Source organism: Zootoca vivipara, chromosome 11 (assembly GCF_965207765.1).
Source record: "Zootoca vivipara chromosome 11, rZooViv2.hap1.1, whole genome shotgun sequence".
Taxonomy (NCBI): Eukaryota; Metazoa; Chordata; class Lepidosauria; order Squamata; family Lacertidae; genus Zootoca; species Zootoca vivipara.
Window position 1 is genome coordinate 5,911,028 of NC_142594.1, and position 16,354 is coordinate 5,927,381.

Below are 16,354 nucleotides of genomic sequence, written 5' to 3' on the forward strand. Positions count from 1 at the left end.
GCAAACCCCTCGGCCAGCCCCACCGAGCCCCGCGGTATTTCGAATGAACATGCCTTTAGGATCGCGCCGGATCAGCGATTTAATCCGCGAAGACCGAAGGCTGGTGCATGGCGAAAATCAGCAGCAGCAGCAGCAACAACTCCCCGTCTCCAAAGAAACGACGAGTTTTTAAGAGCTCATCTTCTTGGAGGGGGGGGGAGGCTTCTTTGCAGATGCAAATCGCGTCTCCGGCCAGCAGGAGGAAGGAAGAGGAAGTGAGAGCGGCAGCGGCGAGGCTTCTGTGCGGGGTGTGCGCGCGTTGGAGTCTGACGATGGGATAGAAAGAGAAAGAGAGAGTCGGAAAGAGAAGCACCCAAACAAGCCGCGGTAAGAGGCCAACTTCCATGGGGCAGGAGGCGCTGGCTGGCGGAGCCACCGGGAAGCGCGGCGCCCTCCAACCTCTGCGGCAGCGCAGCCAACTTCCTTCTCCGCTCCGGCCGCTTTGGGATCCCGGGGCTGCGGGCTGCTTGCTCGGCTTCATGGATAGGATGGCGGGCAGGGGGAGGGAGGGGGGCTCGCAAGATTGCACGCGCTCCTTTGGGGACGGCAGCTTGCCCGAGGGTGCGGGCTGCTGCTGCTGCTGCCCTGGACGGGGAGGTGCAGCTGCGGGTTTCTTTTGCGGGGAGGGTGGGTGGGTGCCGTCCGCTTGGGAGCAAGTCCCGCGGAGTTGGTTGGGGGCGAGGGGGGAGTCTGGGCTCGCCATGGGGACCTGACGCGCTCTACCTGCGCTGCAGGGGCTGGGGAAGGCGCGCGTGGGAAATGCGGCCCCTTTGCAGGGACTCGCGGGGGGGGGGGGTCAGGGGAGCTGATCCTGTAAAGAAGTGAGCGGGGTGAGTGCGGGGGTGAGTGCGGGTGGCCGTAGGGAAGACTTAAAGAGGAGAGGAAGAGGGCATCCGGAGTGCTGTAGAGTTGCGCGTGCTGGCCGGGGTGGGGGGTGGGTGGGTGCGGTGGCGGTTCCTCTCCCCGGGATGGGTGGCCGCAGGTGGCCTCCCCTTCCTTGTTTCTGGCCGCGAGCGAGGCACCGCCTTGGGCTGGGGTGGGTGGGCGGGCGAGGGAGGCTGCTCCGGAGGTGCCGTTTGTCCCCGGGGAGGGCGATGGAGGCGTCCGCGCAGCAGCCAAAAAGGGGAGGGGGGAAAAGGTGCGTGCTGTTTGGGGTGGGGGGATCTGTTCTGTCTGTGCAGCGCCTGAAGACAAGCGCCCGAGGGCTCGGAAGGAGGGGGGGGGAGGAAGGAGGACATTGCTGCAGTTGGGGAGGAAGCGCGCGCCTCTCCCCACCCCCGTGCTCGCTCGCTCGGCAGCCGCTGCCCGCGCGTGGGGTGTTTGCTGGGGTCGGGGGTGGGTGGGTGGGCGCGCAATGGGAGGAAGGCGCAGCGCGCGCCTCCGGGGGGCGGTGTTGCCCTAGATAAGCGGCCTCGGGGCTCTCTCGCCTCTCTGTGCCCCCTTCTCACGATCTCTTCTTCCTCTTCTTGACCCTCCCACCAGCCAGTCGCTCCAGGTGCGTTCCCTTTTTGCCGCGCCTCTGCACCTGGCTTCCCTGGCCCGCGCGTGTGAAACGACCCGAGCCTTATGCGGGTCAAGACAAAAACCGCGCTACCAGGCTAGCTAGAAACGGGAGAGGGGAATGCCGCTAAATTGTGGGGTTAGGAAATAGCTCAGAGGCAGACTCTTGTAATATGGCACCCTATGCGAAGACAAAATTCTGGGGTCCCCCACTAATTTTTTTATTTTATTTTGACATACATTCCTTTTGGTACAGTTGCTTTTTCAATTGATCTTCTCAGTAGGTTCCTGCATTAAATAGATGATGATGATGATGAAATTTTGCACCCCCCTTGGCTTGGCACCCTGTGTGTGTGTGGGGGGGGGACTACTAGCACTGTCTTAAATCTGATGCTGCCACCTCACCTGCCCCCACAAAGTAGGGATATTTTATAAAGCAGACAATTTATTTAACAGAAAGGTAGTCAAAGACTAAGGCAGAATCGCAAGCTGGTGGATAAGGAGCTGAGCACTTGACCCCTCTGTTACCTTACAGTATTTCTTGTCACCTGAGTCTTGCCCATGCCTCCTTACAAGTAAGCCTAGCCCTGTATATAAACGTTGGTGGTGCTTGATTTTTATGCCGCTTACAGGCCAGAATGGGTTCCAAGTGGCTTGCAAGCATGACATCAGTTATAAAATCCATACATGTTTAAAATTAACGCACAAAACAATTTCAGCAAAATGTTTAAAACACCCAGGTTTAAAATAAACAGTAACACACACACACACACACACACACACACACACACGAGAGAGAGGGGAGGGTGCAGTCATAGACGTTCTTACTTGGAAGCAAGCCCCATTGAACTCAGTGGAATTTACACTGCAACCATCAATGGCAGCAAGCATCATGCGTTGATTCCTCTGTATCATTAGTTAAAAGCTTCCCGCTCCACCTTCTGAAAATCTCCTGCTCCTTCAAAAGGCTCTTTTGCTGCTTTGTATGCTTTCAATAGCCTTCCAAAACACTTGCATGGTGCCAACTTCTGTTTTCTTCAAGGCCCACCTTTCCTGTGAAGCTTTTGGGCCAGTCCCCTTGTACCCATCCATTCTTCCCCTGCCCCTATTATTTGAATTTCACTGCTAGCTGCTTGGCCCAGGGCCCTGCCCTTTGGTACGCTCTAAAGTGTACTGTACTCTGCATACCATATAAAAAATCTCCAGTTTACAATATATATACACAGTACTGTATCTTGATTATGATGGAAAGTTCAATAAGTTCGTGAACTGCATGTGACACCCATCTTTCAGCGAATAAAGAGAAATGTCACTTACTCAATCACAACAAAAATTTGCAAATAATAATATAGTTTTATTCTGCTGCAGCTCGGCTCTGTTTAGAATTGAGTGACTGGGCAGCGAGAGGCAGGTGAAAGGTACCAGAATAACTTCATGCAAGAGCTGGCATTGAAAACAAAAATCAGTTGCATTCATCTAGTTGAGTTTACAGTACCAGCAATTACTTGCGATATTTCTGACTAAAAAGCTAAACTTTCATTCCAGGGCGTGATTAGAGTTTTGATAACCACAGTTTTTTACCAGTTATAGGATTTTGTGCTATATATTTTTACTTAAGTTATGGTTTTTTGGTGGGCATTTAAAACATCTGAAGTATGCAATTTAAAGGTATAGTCTGGGTAAAGTTAAACACTTCATCCCCCATTTTTTTTAGTGGGAGAGATTAAAGGATATGCTTAACTCATACATTGAACTCTTTGGCTGGATATTGTCCTGTGAGTGTATCAGTACTTCACCCACAATTGTAATTATTTTTCATTATTTCTTTTCCACTACTGTAAGGGGGAGGGGGGGAGCCCAAAACATGACTTGTATTTTCTAGTGCTATCTACTGAAACCATTTGAATTTCTCTTCTTCCATTTATGTGGGTTTTTTTGTAATCGGCAAGTTCTGACTAGGCCATATTGTTGGGGAATGGCCCATTCAACTAAGATGGCAAGGGATCTTTTGGACTGATTTGTGCATTTTAAAATATCGAATGGACTGACTCAGCAGCTGCGTGGGTGGGCTCTGTAAATGTATAGAAAATAATTTGGTTTTTCTTCACTTGGTATCTGTATTTTTCTATTTTGATATGCTATATGTGCACGCGTCGCTTTATCACCTAGCGAATCCATACGAATAATTAGCTGTTTCTTACATGTATTAAGATATTCTCCTTCCATAGGATAATGATGTTTGACTTTTAAGTTGGTACTCATAAATTATTTCATGGCAACTAATTAGGGCAGCGAGATCTTTGAACCTTCCAGGAGCAGCAGCCCCCCCGTGCTGTCTAGCAACACAACACAGCATCAAGCAGAGCGAAGAGTGAGGTTTGTCACAGACAGAGAGATTTCTGCCCCTTCCACTTGCATGATATCATGCTAAGCAAGAAAAATGTGCTCAGAGACTCGCTTTTCAGTTCTATAAAATCCACAGAACAACCTACAGAAAGCAGATATTGCAGACAGCTTTGTGTCATTTTACAGCCTCTTTATTCCGAGGGATTTCTGTTCCAGTCAATAAAACTGCCCTGGAGCAAGGCTCTCTCGCCTGTGGTGCATCCATTCCTTCTGGTGGTGCATGTAATGTGCCTCTTTCATCGTAAGGGAGGCATTTCTGGCCTCCTCCTCCTCGGTTTATTAGTGCGCACATTTTCTCCTGGGTGTCTGTCTAGTGGGAGATGGAAACATCTAGACGGTTGGTTTCTTCTTGAGACAAGTGTGCATGTAATAGCACTTCCTAAACGGGGCTCTTTCTGTGGCAAACTTCTGTGTGGTATACCGCTCCACCCTTCCTTCCGCCCTTTGTTTGCCGAAATCTCTTGGATTGTACAGTTTGAGCTCTTGCCGTGAGGGCTCCGGCTATTTTCCTTTGCTTTTAGGATGTGATCTCATGCTTTCCATGCCGACAATCAAGTGATCCACTCTCCCCCCCCCACCCTTTGCCCTGGCATTCTCAAAGGAATCCGTGAGCAACGGTTAGGTCTGCATTTGAAGAGCGAAGGCCGTACTAGGCCACTGCACACTTACCTGAGAGTAGGTCCCATTGAACTCGGTGGGACTTCTTTCAGGGAAGCTGGGTGTAGGAGATTTTATTGCAGAGGGACATGTTGTTCCGGCACTGCTTTGAAAACCAGGATGTCTTTTGTGTTTGGTGGGCCTTTGAAGTCACTGAATGAGAGAAAGACTGCTAAAATAAAGGAACATCTGGAGGCCCAGCTTTGGGTAATTAAGACCATTCCGCCAAGACCTTCTAAAATATCCCTTCGCTAATAGGCTGTGCATGTTGCTATTCCTTTGATAAGACGTTTCGGAGCAGCCTGCCCGGCTATGCTCAAAGCTGGTTTGCGTTTCGAAGTAAATGTATTCCTGAACTTGCTGATGCCAAAGAGTTTGAGGTAAATAACAGCATGTGGAACAAACATGATGGATAGTTTGTGGTCCGCAAAGCACTTGCAGTCTATAAAGGCCATTATAGATGAATGAAAGTGATTGAACATCTTGGGGAGAACCATGTGCTTGGCTGCAGAGACGGATCGTCTCCAGATCAACTAGTGGTGCTTTGCGAATGTCACCTTGCAGGTTGGAACATAATAAGACTACTTCCTTACACCAGGAGAGGACCGTTGCCCCAAGTCGCCCAGTATTGTCTCCACTGGAAATCCCTCGACATTTTTGGACCCCAGGCCAGCCTTTAGCTGAAGGGCACTGTCAGGGTTGTTCAGACTACTCCTGAGTAACGAGCTTCCACATACTTGTCTTTCAAAAGTCTTTATTGGTGCACGTTATTTACAGTGTAGTGAGCTGTCATTTCATGTCTTCTCATTCCGTTTCAGAATCCGGCGGTGCCCCTTTTCGCGACTTTGACCAACATAAAAGCCTCGGGACAGTGAATCTCCTCCCCTTTCTCCTCCTCCTTTATTCCGGTGGAAGGGGAAGGGTCTACGATCTGCTTTCTCCCTGTCTACCCTTCCCGCCTCTCTCGCTTCCTGCCTGTGGAGCAGGGGCTCTCCCATACTGCCGGAGACCTGGCACTCCTTCTCCGTCTCCTGACTAGCCCCTTCAGACCCCACACTTTCATGACTGCTTGGAGACGGACTGCTCCTGATGAGAGGGGGGGGTTTCTATAATCCCTCCCCGTTACAGGCACATTTGGGGACTGACCTTTTTGTTTGTTACCATATCTTTGTATGGCGATTGTATTGCTGCTACAACTCCCTGTAGGTCGAGATAGGCCATTAATCACAGTGGTTCTCAAACTTGTGTCTCTGGCTGTTGTTCGACTGCAAATCCCATCATCCCTGACCACTGGTCCTGTTAGCTAGGGATGATGGGAGTTGTAGTCCAACAACGGCCAGAGACTCAAGTTTGAGAACCAACCCACCACTTGGAGACCAGTGGCCTTTTCGAGATCTTGTGTCACAAGTAGAGGTCTTCCCCGGCCCTGTTAGGCAATATCTTTCAGTTGCAAATGCTGAGGTTTAACATAGGAACTCTATGTGCACTGAGCTATGGGGTTCCCTTTGCTACAAAGTATTTTAAAAAGAATTGCCGTATTTTTCGCTCCATAGGACACACCTAGTTTTTAGAGGAGGAAAACAAGATTTATTTATTTTTTGCTTTCTTGAATTGTCCAAGCATTGCAGCCAACTCCTAGAGGCCTAGGTGCCTTTGCCCCCCCCATTAAATATTTGAGGAAGCTTCTTTTGCAAAGGGGGAAAGCTCCATTTTTTTAAGGATCAGCTCAAAGTTGTGCAGCTTTTTTTAAAGGGGGAAAGCTCCATTTTTGAGGATGAGCTCAAAGTTGCTGAGTTTCCTTGCAAAGGGAAAAATCCTTTTTTTTATGGGGTTCAACTCACAGTTCTGCAGCTTCTCTAGGAAAAGGACCCATTTCTACAGTTTCCAGACAGATAATCTAATCAGCCAGTCACATGTCTCCCTCTGCAGATAACAATTGAGGCCTAGGCAAGGGGCCTGGAGGAGCCGGGAAGGGAGCTAGCTCCCTTATCTCCCTCCCCGATCTCTTGCAATCAGCTGCTGAGCGGGTTCCTTTCAACTGGCTCATTCCCTCTTGTTAGCCTTTAGCACTTTTTTTAAAAAAAAAAGCACGATCTGCCTTTAGTCTCTGGGCAATTCGGCTCCAGGAACCATGCATTTGCTTCATAAGATGCACAGACATTTCCTCTTCCCTTTTAGGAGGAAAAATGGAACAAAAAATACAGTATCTGGTCTTGTAATTGTTGCATGCCGTGAAAGGTTTTGTTTTCAACCGCTTTGCATAAAACTGAAGTAACAATCATTAAACCGTTATTGCCTTTTTGGTATTACTGTACCTTCCATTTTAGTTGCTTAAAAACTGTAAAACACTTTTATACTTTTCCGGTTGTCTTTTTTCTTTTCGTTTTAAAGAACTCTTTTCCTACGTGACCTGTTTATTATGGCTGTAACCCGTTTATTAGGACCAGTTCATAGAATCAGCAGAGCCTGAAGTCACATAAAGGAGCACCCGTAACGCAGCTAAGTGGGTCTGGAGCTGGTCTGTACCTGGATTGGGAGATTGGCACACAAGGCTAGGAACCCCAGCTTGGAGCAGGAGAGGAGATAGACAGCTTATGGGCAGAGCACGTGTTTTGTGCGCAGAAAATCAATTCCTGTCTTTTCCAGTTAAAGAATCAGCCAATTTGAACTACCTCTTCCTGAGACCCTGGAGAACGCCTGCTGGAAAAAAAAAAGCATTATGCAGGTATGGGACCATTTCCTATGAGGGTAATTTGGTCTGGGCGATGTCGCAGTATGCTTTGAAGACCCTCTGAAGCTTTCCGTGACATTGGAGACAAGGCCCCAGTCTGCAGGAAGAACCAGGTCTTATCTGTGGTGACCATTCAAAATCTATGAATCCCTGAGTTGATTTTCCACAACAAACTCCTTGAAGAAAAACAGCATGCCTTAGAAAGGGGCTAGGAAAAGCCCTTTTCTGACACAGTTTTCTGCACCCTAGGAGTGTTTCCTGTCCCCATGTACTGGTAATGGGTGAGCATTCAGACTTGCAACCCCTTACTTTCAGCATTAGGGACCCAGATGGCGCTGTGGGTTAAACCACTGAGCCTAGGGCTTGCTGATCAGAAGGTCGGCGGTTCGAATCCCTGCGACGGGGTGAGCTCCCGTTGCTTGGTCCCAGCTCCTGCCAACCTAGCAGTTCGAAAGCACATCAAAATGTAAGTAGATAAATAGGTACCGCTACATCGGGAAGGTAAACGGCGTTTCCGTGTGCTGCTCTGGTTCGCCAGAAGCGGCTTTGTCATGCTGGCCACATGACCTGGAAGCTATACACCGGCTCCCTCGGCCAATAATGCGAGATGAGCGCGCAACCCCAGAGTTGGTCACGACTGGACCTAATGGTCAAGGGTCCCTTTACCTTACTTTCAGCATTGAGTGGTGCAGTTCAGGAATAACGATGTAATGATGCTCTTTACATAAACCAGCTCCAATCATTGTCTGTTGCCTTCAATTGAGAGTGTTTGGAGCAGATTGGCTAACGGTGGCCCACTTTCTCCCAAAGCCTCTTACCAAATGGTTGCAAGTTTCTGCTGTCTTTGAACCCTTCTGTCCTTTGCTCTCAAAACAAGCAATTCCATGTTTCTTTTATTTGGGCCTGGAACCTTTTCATTCCTTCCCTGATCTGACCCTATTGTTTGACGTTGCTTGTTGAGGAGCAAGTTGCTGTAAACTGGCACGGTTGAAGAAAATCGATAAGTTTGTGACCTTTTAAGTAGAAAAAAAAGAAAGTCAATTATAAGATAGTATTTTCCTAAATCCTGGTTGTATGACAGCAGGTTACAGGAAATCTCACTTCCACCTTGGGAGGCCATTCACCAGTTCACATGTAGAATGCGCAGCAAAGGAACAAAAAGTTCAGTAGGAATCGGGAACCATGCCTAGAGGACAAGACATTTTGCATCTCTCATCCTATTTTTGTTACTTTTTTATGAGAGCTGATTAATTAATGTTGTGCCCAGACCTTTAAGAGCAAAAATGCAGCACTTCGATTACAATAGATTTAGATTTGTGTAGCTATAAGAACATTTCCTGTACTGAATATGCTTTTAAAAAAGAAGACTAATTTGTGGCAAAAAGGGAAACTTTAAGCGTGCACTATTAAAGTACTAAAGACTTCTGTTTAGCTTCCCCTTTACTTTCTGCTTCTGGAAGTCGCCCCCCCCCCCGCCTTCCTGGCCATTTTAAGTCAGCTGAGCAATAAACTTTTAAGACCTGGAATATTGGTAGGAATCAAATGCAATATACTGCAATACTATGTATTGCACCGCCACATGAGGATACCAACTCTGTTCCTATCACAACTCTGGGTTTAAAAGGCAAGCGAATTTACTGCAAAGGCTGTAACTTTATCCTCTATTTAGTTCTCTGCGCTGGCTTGCTACCAGGGTGCCGCTATATTTGTAAAGTCCATTTTGAAAGTGTTAAAAGTGTGATTGATTGATATGCTGGCATCTTTAAAGTTGAACCACCATGCTTTTGAATAGGAAGTGAAACAGGAAAAGAGATGCACTGCGGAAGCAGTTTCCAAATATTTTGTTCTGCTTTCTATTAATAAAATTTATTTTGTGCCTGTTTGCTAGTTTGAGACACAATTTCTACTTCTTTTTTCATTTTTATGCTGTACTGTAAACCTCACTGGCATCAATGAATAAAGGGTGGTGTAAAAATTTAATACAGCTTGGTGAAAAACCTTCTCTTTAAAAGTTCATTACAAGCTAGAACTGGATCTTTATCTTTTACTAGCTGGCCCTGCATGCTTTGCTGTGCGTTACTCTGTGAGATGGAGGGTAATAGCCCCCCTTCAGATCCCCCTGAGCCTGAGTCCCCCTGAGTCGAGGCGAGATACTGTGGAGAGGGCAGGTTTCATCCCTGTGTCTCCCCCCACCCTGTTCTGACCCATTACCTATCACTGTCCTCTATTCGGGCCCCCATCCCCCCCAGGCAGGGCCCTACCTCCACTTGGCAATGTTGGGCCTTGTTGCTGCAAAAGGCCTGTTTTCAGTTGGTTTGGCTTTCATGGATGTATGTGAGTGGTGGATCTCGTGGCGGAGGCGGGGTTTGTGGGTGTGGTGTAGATTTCACATGAAGGGAGGGGTGTAGGAGGAGGAGCTGAGGGAATAACACCACTTGAGGGCGCTGTTTTAGTTTGTGGAAAAGCAGGTCTGTACCTGCGCAGGTATGCGATGTCAGCAATCCGAGGTTGTGCGAACACTCGGGAAGTGGCATGGATCGTTGTGTCCAAATTTCAGGTCAAGCGGTTTCAGAGAAAAGTGGAGCCCCCAGTTTCACCATTTTTACATTTTTATATATAGAGATTTGAGATGCCTTCATGTCTCCTACCACATTCTTTCAAATGTGAAATAAGGCTGCAATCTCATATATGCTTACAGTGAACTGGCTCCCCCTGAACTCAGTGGGTTACTTCATACCTGTAAGCAGAGAATTATTTTTGTTTAAGCTGGGTTAGGGAACCTGTGACTCCAGATATTCTGGAGAGCCTGGTCTCCGTCTTCTGTTGTCCCCAGCCAGTGAAGCCAATGGTTACAGATAATGGACAGCATTACAAACTCAGCCGTAGAATCTCATCACCAAACAGCACCTTAAACTCAGGTTATGGTCGCCACAAAAAGGTGCCCTTTTGTGATGGAGTTCTATTATTAATAATATTATTATTATATTTGCAGTATTAATTTCATTTCTGTACCTCTTTAGATGTTAAAGAACAAATCTTAAAGTAGTTTGCAACACATTAATACGTGGAATAAAACAACCCAGAATAAAACAAATGGCAATATTTCGGATCCTTCTCTAAGTGACATTTGGCTTTCCCCAGTCGCCAACTTGGCATCCAGAGATCTCCACTTGGTTGCACTTGGCGCCTGGCTAATTTCTAACACTGAATGGGGGGTATAGTTCCTACGGGACCGCCTCTCCTGGTATGCCCCTCAGAGGACATTAAGGTCCACAAATAATAACATACTGGAGATCCCGAGTCACAAGCTGGTTAGGTTGGCCTCGACCAGGATCAGGGCCTTCTCAGTACTGGCCCCAAAAGGCCTCAGTTCATCCCAAAAGGCCTCAGTACTGTCCCCTTCTCAGTACTGGTGGAACGCTCTGTCTCAGGAGACTAGGGCCCTGCGGGATTTGTCATCTTTTCATAGGGCCTGCAAGACAGAGCTGTTCCGCTTAGCCTTTGGACTGACGCAGTCTGACCCCGGAGTTACCCTCCCCTATGGTTTTATCTTATAATGGTTTTATCTTACTTGTAGATTTTTAATTTTAAAATGGAATTTTAACATTGTATTAATCTGCATTTTAATTGAATTGTTTCTTTTATACCTGCGTTGATATTTTTGTTGTTAGCCGCCCTGAGCCCGGTCTTGACTGGGAAGGGCGGGGTATAAATAAAATTATTATTATTATTATTATTATTATTATTATTATTATTATTAGTTCCGATGGCACCTGGAGGGCTATAGGTTCCCTATCCTTGGTTTAGTGCATTCCTGTCATTAATGCAGCCTTCACTGGTCTGGACACCCTCCAGATAACTCGGACTACAATCCCAGCCAGTGAGTACTACTTTACAATGTATTGCTCTATAATTTTTATATCACTCTGGGATCCATGGTATTCAGTAAATACAGTAGAAGCTAGTTTTGAATCCCAGTTCAGCTGCAGAGCTTACAATCAAAGCTTATAAAACACTTTAAAATCATTATTAATACTGCTTCTGGGACTGCTGGGACAGTCAGTGGAGCATGAGACTCTTAATCTCAGGGCTGTGGGTTCGAGTCACACATTGGGCAAAATATTCCTTCATTGCAGGGGGTTGGACTAGATGACCCACATGGTCCCTTCCAGTTCTAGGATTTTATGATTCTTTTTAAAAGAGGCGTGGGGAGACAATACTTCACACAGATCAAATGCCTTCCTCCTGCTTCCTGCTTCCACTCTCCCTCTGCCACACAGGGTAATAGTAGTAGTAGTAGTAGTAGTAATAATAATAATAATAATAATAATAATAATTTTACCTGTTGTTCCTCTGCCACACAGTGAGCTCCTGTTCTCCCACAGAAGCTGGCCTCTTCAGGAAAAAAGCTCTGGGCTGTGCAGTCGGGTAGGCAAACCCAGCATGTTTACCAGGCACTGATAACTAATTCCAGCTTCTTTACTGGAAAAATGAAGAAAAAGAAGCCTGGTGGGGACTTAACTAATTTAATGCAAATAGTTCATTTTGGCACGAATGTGTAGGATGCTGTGTTCTAGCTATTGCATCATTGCTCGACTATATTTTGTCTCTCGATTGCAATGCGTAGGAGTCCCCTTGCGTACTCGCAAATAAGACAGCAATTTAAAAATACAATTTTTGTGTGGCGTGAACTGCACAGCCCTTAAAATATGACAAAGCCCCCGTCCGAAAGCCTTGCCATCTAAATATTGTCAAAATAACATAGAAGTGGAAGGAGGACAGAAAAAAAAGATGTATGGAAAGTAAATAAAACGTGCAACCTATATGACGCATGTTGGAAGTCACCTTTAAGGCAATTTTCTAAAGAAAAGATAAGATGGGATATAAATATTTTAACAGAAATATTTTTTTGGGAAGTAAAAATAAACCAAAGCTGGGGAGCACATCGGAGGAAAACACACAAAAAATGATAAATTGTGAAGGAATGTTAAATAGACAGTGGTACGCAGCGCTTGTTGTTGTTGTTGTTCAGCCAGAATTCACCGGACCCCCAACTCTGGCACCTTTCAGGTGGAGACCCCAAGGAGGTCCCGAGCCGCAGCCTCGGATTCTAGCAGAAATCAGGGCAGGCTCCCTCTCTCTGCTCTGTGTTTTTGTCTTTCTGTCTAGTAGACAATTGAGGGAGGAAAGCTCACCCATTTCCTCTCTGGCACAGAGCCACTTCCTTTGTTCCCTTGTTGTTGTTTAGTCGTTTAGTCGTGTCCGACTCTTCGTGACCCCATGGACCAGAGCACGCCAGGCACTCCTGTCTTCCACTGCCTCCCGCAGTTTGGTCACACTCATGTTCGTAGCTTCGAGAACACTGTCCAACCATCTCGTCCTCTGTCGTCCCCTTCTCCTTGTGCCCTCAATCTTTCCCAACATCAGGGTCTTTTCCAGGGAGTCTTCTCTTCTCATGAGGTGGCCAAAGTATTGGAGCCTCAGCTGCAGGATCTGTCCTTCCAGTGAGCACTCAGGGCTGATTCCTTCAGAATGGATAGGTTTGATCTTCTTGCATCTTCTTGATCTGGTGCTCCTCCAGCACCAGAATTCAAAAGCATTCTTTATGGTCCAGCCTTCTTTATGGTCCAGCTCTCACTTCCATACACCACTACTGGGAAAACCATAGCTTTAACTATACGGACTTTGTAGGCAAGGTGATGTCTCTGCTTTTTAAGATGCTGCCTAGGTTTGTCATTGCTTTTCTCCCAAGAAGCAGGCATCTTTTAATTTCTTGACTGCTGTCACCATCTGCAGTGATCAAGGAGCCCAAGAAAGTAAAATCTCTCACTGCCTCCATTTCTTCCCCTTTCTTGTTCCCTTAGCGACCCTTACTTTGTGGGCCATTACCAGGCCGGCCTAGCTATTCCAGCAATTGAATCCATGCCGGATCTGGAAATTAGAAAGGGGGGCTCAGGCGTACAGCCCACCCACACCTCAAACACATAACAGTTATTTAGTTAATGCACAGATGTCTAATATATTCTGAAATAAGCGGCTGCCTTTAGAGCAGCCCATGTGAGAAGCATGGATTTGATGTACCTGCTTCTCCCTTGAGTGGATGAGCTGAAAGGTGCGTCGCTCTGAGCACTGTCGAAAGCATGCGGCGCATGCTCATGGCGTCCTTTCACTGTTGTTACCAAGAACGGACAACTTGTGCATCCCTTTTTTCATAGCAACAGCCATGATTTCAGATGGCAACTGAAGCCTAATAAAAGCTTAACTGCTGAAACAGTTCATCCCAAAAGGCCTCCTTTTTTCTTTTTTTATTAATGAGCTCGCAGCCCCAAACATAAAACCGTTTAGCCTCATTATTCTAAAGATGGGATTTAGCATAGACCGAGATAACCAGTGTGTGAGTTGGGCCTGGGATACGGCAACGTAATCCCCATCTCCTGTTAGTACATAAACCACACAGAGGGTATTTTGTGTTGTTGTTGTTTTTGCAGTTAAGCAGTAGATAAATATTATTAAATAAAGAAATACATAACTCACTTGGTTTTACCCAGCTGGACTCTCGTTTAGACAGCAGAGTGAAGTCTAATAGGTGATCTTTCAATGGATCTTGGATCTCTGTGCTTGCTTGTTTTCCAGTTTTGATTTTTGATTTAATGTGCAAAGGCCACTTGTAACGAATGTGCCAAAAGTATTAAAGATTAAAATGCAAAAGGCATAATTTAAGCAAACCCTTACGGTTACGTAATGTGGGCAGCAGTCAGAATTCAGCATGAAGTCCCTCAATCTTGGTGCACTTAACTTTGTTGGGTTGCCTAGATTCTAGAACTTAAACTAAAAGGAAATGGCATTCCTCTTCCCCCAACCCCCCCCCCCAGTTCTGCCCTCTGTTTAGCCATAAATCTGTCATTATTCCTCTTGTCCCTCCCTTCATCTTGGCTTGTTCTGATTCTGAGTATTCCGCCGCCATAACCATGTACACGTAGAAGAATGGGTGGGCATGATTCAAGCTTGTGGGATCAGTGCCCCCCCCCGTAGAATCCTGAGGTTTAGCGCTTGCTCCAAGTGCATCTGGCAGTTAACCAGAAGGTTGGTGGTTCAAGCCCATCCGGGGACGGCTGTGGGCAGGATTCCTGCATTGCAGGGGGTTGGACTAGATGACCCTCGGGGGTCCCTTCCAACTCTACAATTCTTTGTGTCGATGAGAACTGAGTTTGCAGTAAAATGCATGTATGGGTCCTCTCAACTTCTTTGTGTTAGCAGCCTAGTCATTGGGTTGGCGGGGGGGGGCAGTTGCTGTTGTTGCTACACCATTGGTGATCAGCCACAGATCTTTGGTGATCAGCCACAGATCTCCTCAATCTCCTTGTGAACCCGCCGGCAAACCCGTACACCTACAGTAAACAGTTGCCCAATGCTTCCTGTTACGTTGAGTTCAGCTTGCATTCGCTTCGAGTTGTGGCCAACTTTAACCACTCGAGGTGATGGATGGAGCAGAAGAAGGAAGTCAAGGCAGATAAGTTAGAATTGGGGGTGGGGGTGGGTGGGAGTCTGGAGTGCAACAGGGCTGTCTGGTTGCAGGACAAGGAGCTATAGGGCATGGAAGGGAAAGTCAGAAATGAGTTTGCAAGGACTGATAGTAGGAAGAGCAGCGACACATTAGCAAAAGCATTGCTACAAGATGTGTGAGGTTCTGGCATTAGCTCTGACCATTGATACAATATGGGTTTTCAGGCTACAAACAGGGAAGAATCAACAGGCAGAAATGCCATTTCAGGTTTCTAACACTGTACAGTCATACCTCGGTTTAAGTACGCCTCAGTTTGAGGCGGACCCGTCTGGAATGGATTAATCCACTTTCCATTACTTTCAATGGGAAAGTTCGCTTCAGGTTAAGTACGCTTCAGGTTAAGTACAGACTTCCGGAACCAATTACACTCATACCTCGGGTTAAGTACGCTTCAGGTTGAGTACTCCGCGGACCCGTCTGGAAGTTAATCCACTTTCCATTACTTTCAGTGGGAAACCTCGCTTCAGGTTAAGTACACTTCAGTTTAAGTACTCTACGGACCGTCTGGAACGGATTAATCCACTTTCCATTACTTTCAATGGGAAAGTTTGTTTCAGGTTAAGTTCGCTTCAGGTTAAGTACAGACTTCCGGAACCCATTGTGTTTGTAAACCGAGGTACCACTGTATTTCCTTGGCCCTGGGTACGAAAAGCCAAATTTGCAAAACGCTTACGCCATTTATCTCTGGTTGGGGGGGGGGTTCAAATCCAAGCTCAAATCTTTAAATAGCAAAAAGCACAAATAATAATTAGGAGCCTCTCATCTTCCCACCCCTGCAAGGTTAATTATGATATCTGTCTGCAATGTTTTGTTGGCATCTGTCTGTCTCGAGAGACAAGCGAGGAGTGCAGCTTTGGGGGTGAAGTCAAAATGTAGGCATTGTGAAAACTAAATATCTCCTGTGCTCTTCTGCGGATTGGTGCATGTCTACTCAGAAGTAAGCCCTGTTGGGTCTGAAGGGATTTACTGCCGGGCAATTTTGTGTTGGATCCACAATGGAAGCCTTCATTTGAGAGAGCTAGTGAGCAGGAAAAATGAGGGGTGGAGACAAAGCTGTTTTTGAAATAAATTGCAAATTGCCCTCTTGAAGGAATGGTGTTTTTTCTTGAGGGCTTTGGAAACATTTTCAATCCTATCTATCTACAGAAGAGCTTTCCAAACTTTTCGTGTTGTTGACACACTTTTTAGACATGCATCATTTTGCGCCGTGGTAACTCATTTCTGCATCATTTCGCAACACAGTTATTCAGTTTTACAGTCATACCTTTGTTTAAGTACGCCTCGGTTTGAGTATTTTCAGTTTAAGTACTCCGTGGACCTATCTGGAATGGATTAATCCATTTTCCATTACTTTCAATGGGAAAGTTCGCTTCAGCTTAAGTACGCTTCAGGTTAAGTACAGACTTCCAGAACCAATTGTGTTTGTAAACTGAGGTACCACTGTACTAGCAAACTGG

At 46.4% G+C, this 16,354-nt stretch overlaps 1 protein-coding gene across 2 annotated transcripts in view; it reads left to right on the top strand.

Moving 5' to 3' along the window:
• The first annotated feature begins 236 nt into the window (after nucleotides 1-236).
• The window catches only part of ELMO1 (engulfment and cell motility 1), a 305,776-nt gene continuing 289,658 nt past the window's right edge, over nucleotides 237-16,354 (top strand). Inside the window, exons 1-2 of one of the 2 annotated variants that reach the window (XM_088653940.1) lie at nucleotides 237-366; nucleotides 5,421-7,327. The gene's annotated coding sequence lies outside the window, so the exon portion shown is untranslated. The remainder of the gene's footprint in view (nucleotides 367-5,420; nucleotides 7,328-16,354) is intronic. The other variant, XM_035129257.3, reaches the window with a different exon arrangement.